Raw genomic sequence first — 7,395 nt, forward strand, 5'->3', positions numbered from 1 at the left:
TTAAATATCCCCATTGCCATAACCATCTACACCAGCACTGCCAGGGGACTCTGAGGGCTGTTGGGGAATAAAGACAACAGGCGCTATCATTTTCTGCTCCGTTCTATGTGCCAGGCTCTGTGCTAAGCATCTCACTTATTCTTCACAACTACCTTGTGAAGAAGACTGACTGACCCCCAGTTTACAGGTGAGGAAACTGGGGCAGTGTGGGTACTTGTCTAAGGTTACACAGCTCTAAAGTGGTGGGACTAGCCTGAGTAACCCACAATGACCCTGCCAGCTCTGCCTCCTGTGCTCCAGCGCACCTCAATCACTCCCCAGACACTGCCTGTGGGTGCTCATTTCCTTGGGCCCTGTCTAACCTCTGTTCTCAGTCCCCCACACCAGGGCTGTGCCAGGGCTTGCTAGGGCTCTCTCCCCTTGCCTTTATTTACAGAGCTCCAGCATGGAACCTGAGTGTTGGAGTTCTGGAGTCATGGAGACTCAGAAAGTTAGAATAACAGAACGTTAGAATCTAGGGCTCCTGCATTCTCCCAACCCAAGGCTCTCACATTGTTAGAATGCAAGAAGCACAGACCCTTGGAAGAATGGGACGTGATAATAGAGGCTCTGATTTTCCTAGACCCTGAGGCTTGGGGAGTTCTTAGAACTCTGAAGTCACAGGCTGGGGCCTCGCAGTATGACAATTTCTGAGGTGGCAGGGAGTTCTCAGAGCATGGGACCTTGTGTCCCTGTTGCTTTGACTTTCTTTGCCTTCGTGTCCCTGATGGGCTCAGCTCCAAGCAGCTCTGGTTTTGTGTGTGGATGTGCACATGTGCACGCACGTGCGTGAATGGGGTACAGGGGTCAGTGACCTGCTGCAGCCAGAGGCACCCCTGGAGCGGGGCTAGCCCAGGAATAGCTGGTGGGCTACAGCTGTCCAGGTGGGGTGGGGAGGGGTTCTGGGCAGCCACCCTTGCCTGGGGACTGGATTGCCCCCTTATGAACCCAGCCAGCCAGGCGGGGCTCAGGAGGAGGCATTTCCATGTGGCACTCCTAGGACTGGAGTCCGTGTAGACTCTTCACATCCTGCAGATTGGAGGGTAGGAGGCACTGGTGAGGGGAAGAGATAGGTGTGAGAGGGAGTGGGATCTTTATCTGGGTTGGGTAGGGGGAATGTGAGTGAGAGAAGGAATGGAACTCAGTGAAGGAGATGGGATTTAGGACTGAGTGAGGAGCCCTGGTGGTGTAGTGGTTAAGAGCTCAACTGCTAATCAAAAGGTCGGCAGTTCAAATCCACCAGCCACTCCTTGGAAACCCTATGGGGCAGTTCTACTCTGTCCTACAGGGTTGCTGTGAGTCAGAATTGACTTGATGACAACTGGTTTAATGGGTTTGGAGGGGGCAAGGGCTTTGCAGCTGGAAGAACTCAGTGAGGCAGGGACTCTGTGGGAGGGATGGTGCTCAGTGAGGGGGTAAGATTCAATGGGGAGTGAAGGCTCGGGAATGGGGCTTCATGAGAGGATGGGGCTCAGTAAAAGGGTTGGGGGCTCAGTTAGGTGTGAGGCTCAGTAAGGGGGTGTGGCTTGGTGATGGGGTGGGGACTCAGTTTGGGGGGTGGGAAGCCAATAAGGGGAGGGGGCTCAGTTGGGGGTGGATCTCAGTGAGTGAATTGGTACTCCATGGAGGTTGCCAAGGAGTTTCTCAGGCCATCTGTGCACTTCCCCAGGCTCCTGAGGATGGTGGTCTGTGGCTGGGGGGCCTGAGCACCTTGAGCCCCTTTGCCTGTCCCTGGCGTAGGCCGAGAGCCCTTTTTACCATCTCTGCCCAAAGCTGGAAAGGTTGGCAGAGTTGCTGAGAAAGCTAGGATCTGCCTCTCATTTTGCTGTCTTCCTGGTTTCCATGGGAATCTGTGGCTCAGGATGATCAGGGTTTGACAGGAAGATGTTCTGGGAGGAACCAGTGTCAGGCAGAGCCATCTCACATGGGAAGAAAGTGGGCTCCCCATCCCTGGGAGTGTGCAAGCAGGGACTGGATGGCCAGTCAAGGTGACTTCAGAAAGGGATTCTGATGGAGGAGGGGGGAGAGAAAGTGGTCTGGTGGCCCCTTACCTGGCCCAGGTAGGATTTGTGTGATTGCCTCAGGTGGCTCTGCTTTCCAAACACCCCTGAGTTTTCTTCCTTGAGAGGCTACCATGCCCTGGGCTCTAACCCTGTATTCATCCCCACTCCTGTTCTCTGTGCCCAGCCCCCTGCTGGACATGGACACAAGGAGCTAAATCAGACCCAGTCTCTGCCCTGAGGAACACCCAGGCCGATGGACGAGGCACATAGGGAAACAAATACAGTTGGGTAAGTCTTACATAAGGGAGCAGACCAGACTGGGAGGAAGGTTCTTCCACCCATTTTACCAATCACCTGCCGTCGAGTGGATTCCGACTCATGGTGGCTGGTAAATATCGTTTTGAGCAATTCTTTTGGGTTCTAGGTGCTGAGGACATAGCAGTGAAAAAAACAGAACAAGTCCTGTCCCCTGAAGCTGACAGCATAGCGGGGAGGCGGAGTGCCTGACAAAGCAGAAAGGAGTGAATGAGAGGTGTTGGTGTAAAGACTGGTGAGCAGTGCAGTGTGGCCAGAGGCAGGGGTGGGTGTGGCAGAGAGGAGGCTTTTCTGGGGCTAAATAGCCGTAAAGGCTGTGAAGGCCAGGACCAGGGCTCTGACTTTGTCCTGTGGGCAATGGGGAACCATGTGGGTGTGGGTGAGGCAGGGTCATCCTTGGGTGTAGAAAAGATTACTCTAGCAGGTCTGGGCATCAGGGAGAAGGCAGCACTGTGGTCCCAGAAGGAGGCAGAGAGCAAGTGTGTCTGTGCCTCTATGGATGTCAGTGTGTGGGGCGGGGGGGGATGTATGTCTGTGTATAGGAATATGTGTGTCTATGTATAGGAGGGAAACCCTGGTTGCATAGTGGTTAAGAGCTACGGCTGCTAACCAAAAGGTCTGCAGTTCGAATTTGCCAGGCACTCCTTGGAAGCTCTATGGGGCAATTCTACTCTGTCCTATAGGGTCACTATGAGTCAGAATCGACTTGACGGCAGTGGGTTTGGTTTTTTTTTTTAATTTTATGTATAGGAATGTGTGTCTGTGTATAGGTGCATCTGTGTCTATGTGTGTGTCTGTATATAGGAGTGTGTGTGTCTATATAGGAGTGTATGTTTGTCTACGTGTGTGTATCTATGTGTAGGAGTGATGGGTGTGCATATGTATAACTGGAAAGACGTGAGTGTGTAGGGGCTGTGTATGAGTATATGTAGGGGTGTGTATGAGTATGTGGGGGGGTGTATGTGTGCATATGGTTGTGTGTGGCCTGGGGCAGCCTTGTGGAAAGGAAGAATCTTGGGGAGCAGATGCCAAGGCCTAAGGCGTGCCAAGCCTCCTGGACCTTAGCCCTAAAGTGAACTGGCAAATTCTGGACTAGAATCTTATGGGTTCCCTCCCTCTCTAGGGTCATGGAGCCAGCCACATGCAGCAGAAAAAACAAATGTATATGCAAATAACATGGAAATGATATGGAAATGAAGGAGACCTATGGCTGACCTACCCTGCCTCCTCTCATCCCCTGGGCCTGAGTTCACTCAGCTGGTGGGTGCCCCTCCTGACTCAGAGCTGCTGCCGGGGTCACTCAGAGCTGCAATCCACATTTCCCCAGTGCGCACCTCTGGTCAGGTCCCCTCTCTTCAAGGGCCTCCCACACCTGGGGCCACAGCCACAGACATACAAAGCTAGACCAGGGTAGTGGCCATGGATAACACCTCTGTCAGGTGTGAATTGGATCAGGCACACACACTTACACATGTACATGCACATTCATACATAAATGCACACACATGTCAAGCCTGGACACACGTGCATACATACAACCACACACATATAACTGCATGTGTGATACACACTAATACGTGCACACAGACAGACCTGCCTACACACACATATACACACCCTGCTATAGACACACACACATATCTGTGTGTACACACACACGTGCAGCTACACCATGGAAATTTCACACACCTTCACAGAGACACAAACTTACAAACCTGTACTTACACCCCTCACCGCTCACACACATCGTGCTCACAGGCATACAGTGGGCACAGGGTCTTACACACAAGCACACACACACATAGACCTGTCTGAGGGTGGCTTACCCTGCGCAGGTGTACACCCATGCCCACTCCAGGGCTGAAGCTTTGAGAACAGGCTCTACATGGAGGTAGAACCTGCAGAGACATCAGCTTCCTCTAACAAGTTCCCAAATTGTCCCTTTGCAGAGCCCCATGGACAGTGGGACCAGGTTTCCTTCTCTTTCAGTCCAAGGGCTCCACCCCAGGGCATGGAGACACTGAGTTACACACACTCTCTCTTGAGAAGCCTTCTGTGCTGGAATCTGGCCCTTGCCTACACTCCTTGGGCCTAACATGCCCAGGCAGGCCTGCCTGCCCCGGAGAGCTATTTTCTGCCCAGCTAAGCCTGCCCAGACCCTGCCTCCCTCCACCCGAACTGCCTGAGCCCTTCTAACTCTCACAGCTGCTGAAAAGGCTGAGGCCATAGAAGGCCAGAGCTTCGCCTGGGGTCACCCAGCATCTCAGGGCAGAACTTGGATTTGAACCTGAACTTCCAGAGGTCTGACCACAGTCGGTGGCAATAGGATAGATGCATGCTAGGTACTGGGCAGGCTCCTGGAAGCAGAACACATGGGGGCTGAGAGCAGAACTTAGGTTTAGGGTTTATCGAGGGTCTGCTGGTGCCAGGTTGTAGGTGACGGAGAGACGGTGATATAGAAACCATCCTTCTTTTTAACCAGAGCTCTCTGGATGCTACTGTGTTTCTAACCCAAGTTGGACCATAGGGATGAAGTGAAGCATCAGACACAGTTCCTGCCCGTGAGGGGGGCCCTGGAGATGTGTAAGAGAGGGTGAGGACAGTGCGGACTGGGGAAGGTCTTGAGCAGAAGGAACATTCTTCCAATATCTAGAAAGAGCTGACTTTTTCAATTGTTTATCCCCAATGTCTCAACAAATATTTGTGGTATGAAAGAATGAACAAATATATGACACTGACAGGCAGATATGCCTTTGGGAGGGCATCCAAAGTCTGGGGGTAGGGGACAATTTGCGCAAGGACAAAGAGGTGGAAGAGTTGCCAGAAGTTCAGGGTAAAGCTGAGAGTCAGGCATGGCTGATGGCAGGAGAAGAGGCAGGAGAAAGTCATTTGGGGATGAGCCTCGCATGCCATGCTGAGAGTTTGGATGCTGCCTTGGAGGCCATGGGGAGCCTGTGAAGGCTGTGAGCAAGGGATGGAGATGGTCAGAGTGAACATACCCAAGGGAGTCTGGCTTACACAGCAGATGTTTATCTTTAATGAAAAGAGCACTGGATTTGGAGCCAATGGACCTGGGCCCACATTCCTGTGCCAATAAGCTGTGAAATCTGGGTGAGTGTCTACACCTCTCTGAATCTCAGTTTCCTCATTTGTAATACGGGACTAGAGTCCCAAGGCTGCTAGATGGAGCCTAGATGTTGAGGAAATGCTCTGTAAGCCCAATAACCTGCCAATGGGAGGTGTTATTAGGAACAAGGAAGGGCCTCTTCCTGGACAGGGTCTGAGGTCAAGTAGGCCTAGTACCCGGCCTGAGAGGATCGTGGCTGAACCACCTTCTCCTAAAATACCTAGCCCTGGGCATAAGCCAAGTGGCCTCTAAGATCCAAGAGGAGGTGGCCAGAGGGGCTGGGCCAGGCGTTCCCAAGCTGGAGCTGGGCTTCCTCACATCAGATATGGGTAGAGGGTGCCAGGACTGGGAACACAGGATCCCTGAGCTGCTGCATTCTTGGGCACAAAAGGAGAGCAGGGAAAATCTGGTTTCCTTACTTGACTTTCCTTGGGAGGCAGGGCATGAATTTTAGACACAGATTGGAGCCAGATGGCCTGGGTTTGAATTTTGGCTCCACTACTCACTAGCTAGTTCCCTGGGTAGTACAAATGGTTTGTGCTCGGCCACTAACCGAAAGGTTGGTGGTTTGAAGCCATCCAGTGGAACTGTAGAAGAAAGGCCGGACGATCTGCTTCTGTAAAGATTACAGCAAAGAAAACCCTATGGAGTAGCTCTATTCTGAAACACATGGGGTCACTGTGAGTCTGAATCAACTTGAAGGGCAACGCTTTTTTTTTTTTTTTTTACACTCTAGCTATGTGACTGTGGGAAAATTACTTAATCTGCCTGTGCCGCAATTTCTTTATCTGTAAACTGTGGCTAGTAATACTGCCTATCTTATAGGGTTGTTGGGAAGATTAAATATAAGGCACATAGTAAGTCCTCATTAAATGTTAAAGCCCCTCAGACGCAGAGTCCCCCAGCCGCAAAGGTACACATTCAGCCCTTGGGTGCCCAGCCTGGCTCTTGACTCCATGAGACTGAGGGCAGCCTGGGATGAAGTGCATCTAATCCAGGGTTTCAAACCTGGCAGCACTTTAGAGTCACCTGGAAACATTTAAAATTATCCAGGGTGAAGGTGGGGGGTCTGGGCACTTTTAAGTGTTCCCCAGGTGATTCGAACTTGAGCCAGAGTGACAGCCCAGCACAGAATCAGAGTGGAGGGATGGAGTGAGGGCCAGGATCTCTGAGGAAGAGGAAGAAATCTAACCTTGGAGCAGGGATCTTGCCTGGTCGAGTCACTTCTTGGCTGGGGGACCTGTCACCTTGCCACCTTGCAGAGACTTCGTTGCCTCCTCTGTAAGGGGCCTGGTTGGGAAATTTCAAGGATTATGTGAGGGGATGTTTGTGAAAGGGCTCTGCATCCTACCAAGCACTTAAAAAAAAAAAAAAGTTTTCTGTGTGATATTCAGTCTAGTGTGATAACACTTCACAGATGGGGAAATTGAGTCCCAGAGAAGTGCAGTGACCTCTTAGAATCACATGGCAAGTCCAGGGCAGAGTTAGGACTCAGACCCTCTGAGGAATGCTTGAATCTGAAAGGTTGACACAGAAGGAATCATTCTGAGTGGAGGGAGGCATAGAGCATTCACCAAGGGCCCTAGCCATTGAGCTGCAGTATGAGAGATTCGAGTAAGATTTAAGAAATAACTTCTCAAAAGGTGAGTGCTAGAAGGAACTGCTGGAGTTGGGAGCCCAAGAGATGACCCTGGGAGGACAGTTGTGCCCAGGCCAGGGCTGGCTCTTGATGGTAAGGGTCCAACACTGACCTCCCTTGTAGAAAAAGTGGCTCCATCCAGTGGCCGTAACGGATACCCTCTAGGCACCTGTGTCCACCCAGACTTTCCAATGCCCAAAATTGAACCAGTGACATATGCTCAGGGTTTACCAAGAGATTTTGCATACCAGACTCAGACTCAGTCCTTACAA

This window comes from Elephas maximus, chromosome 7 (assembly GCF_024166365.1).
Source record: "Elephas maximus indicus isolate mEleMax1 chromosome 7, mEleMax1 primary haplotype, whole genome shotgun sequence".
Taxonomy (NCBI): domain Eukaryota; kingdom Metazoa; phylum Chordata; class Mammalia; order Proboscidea; family Elephantidae; genus Elephas; species Elephas maximus.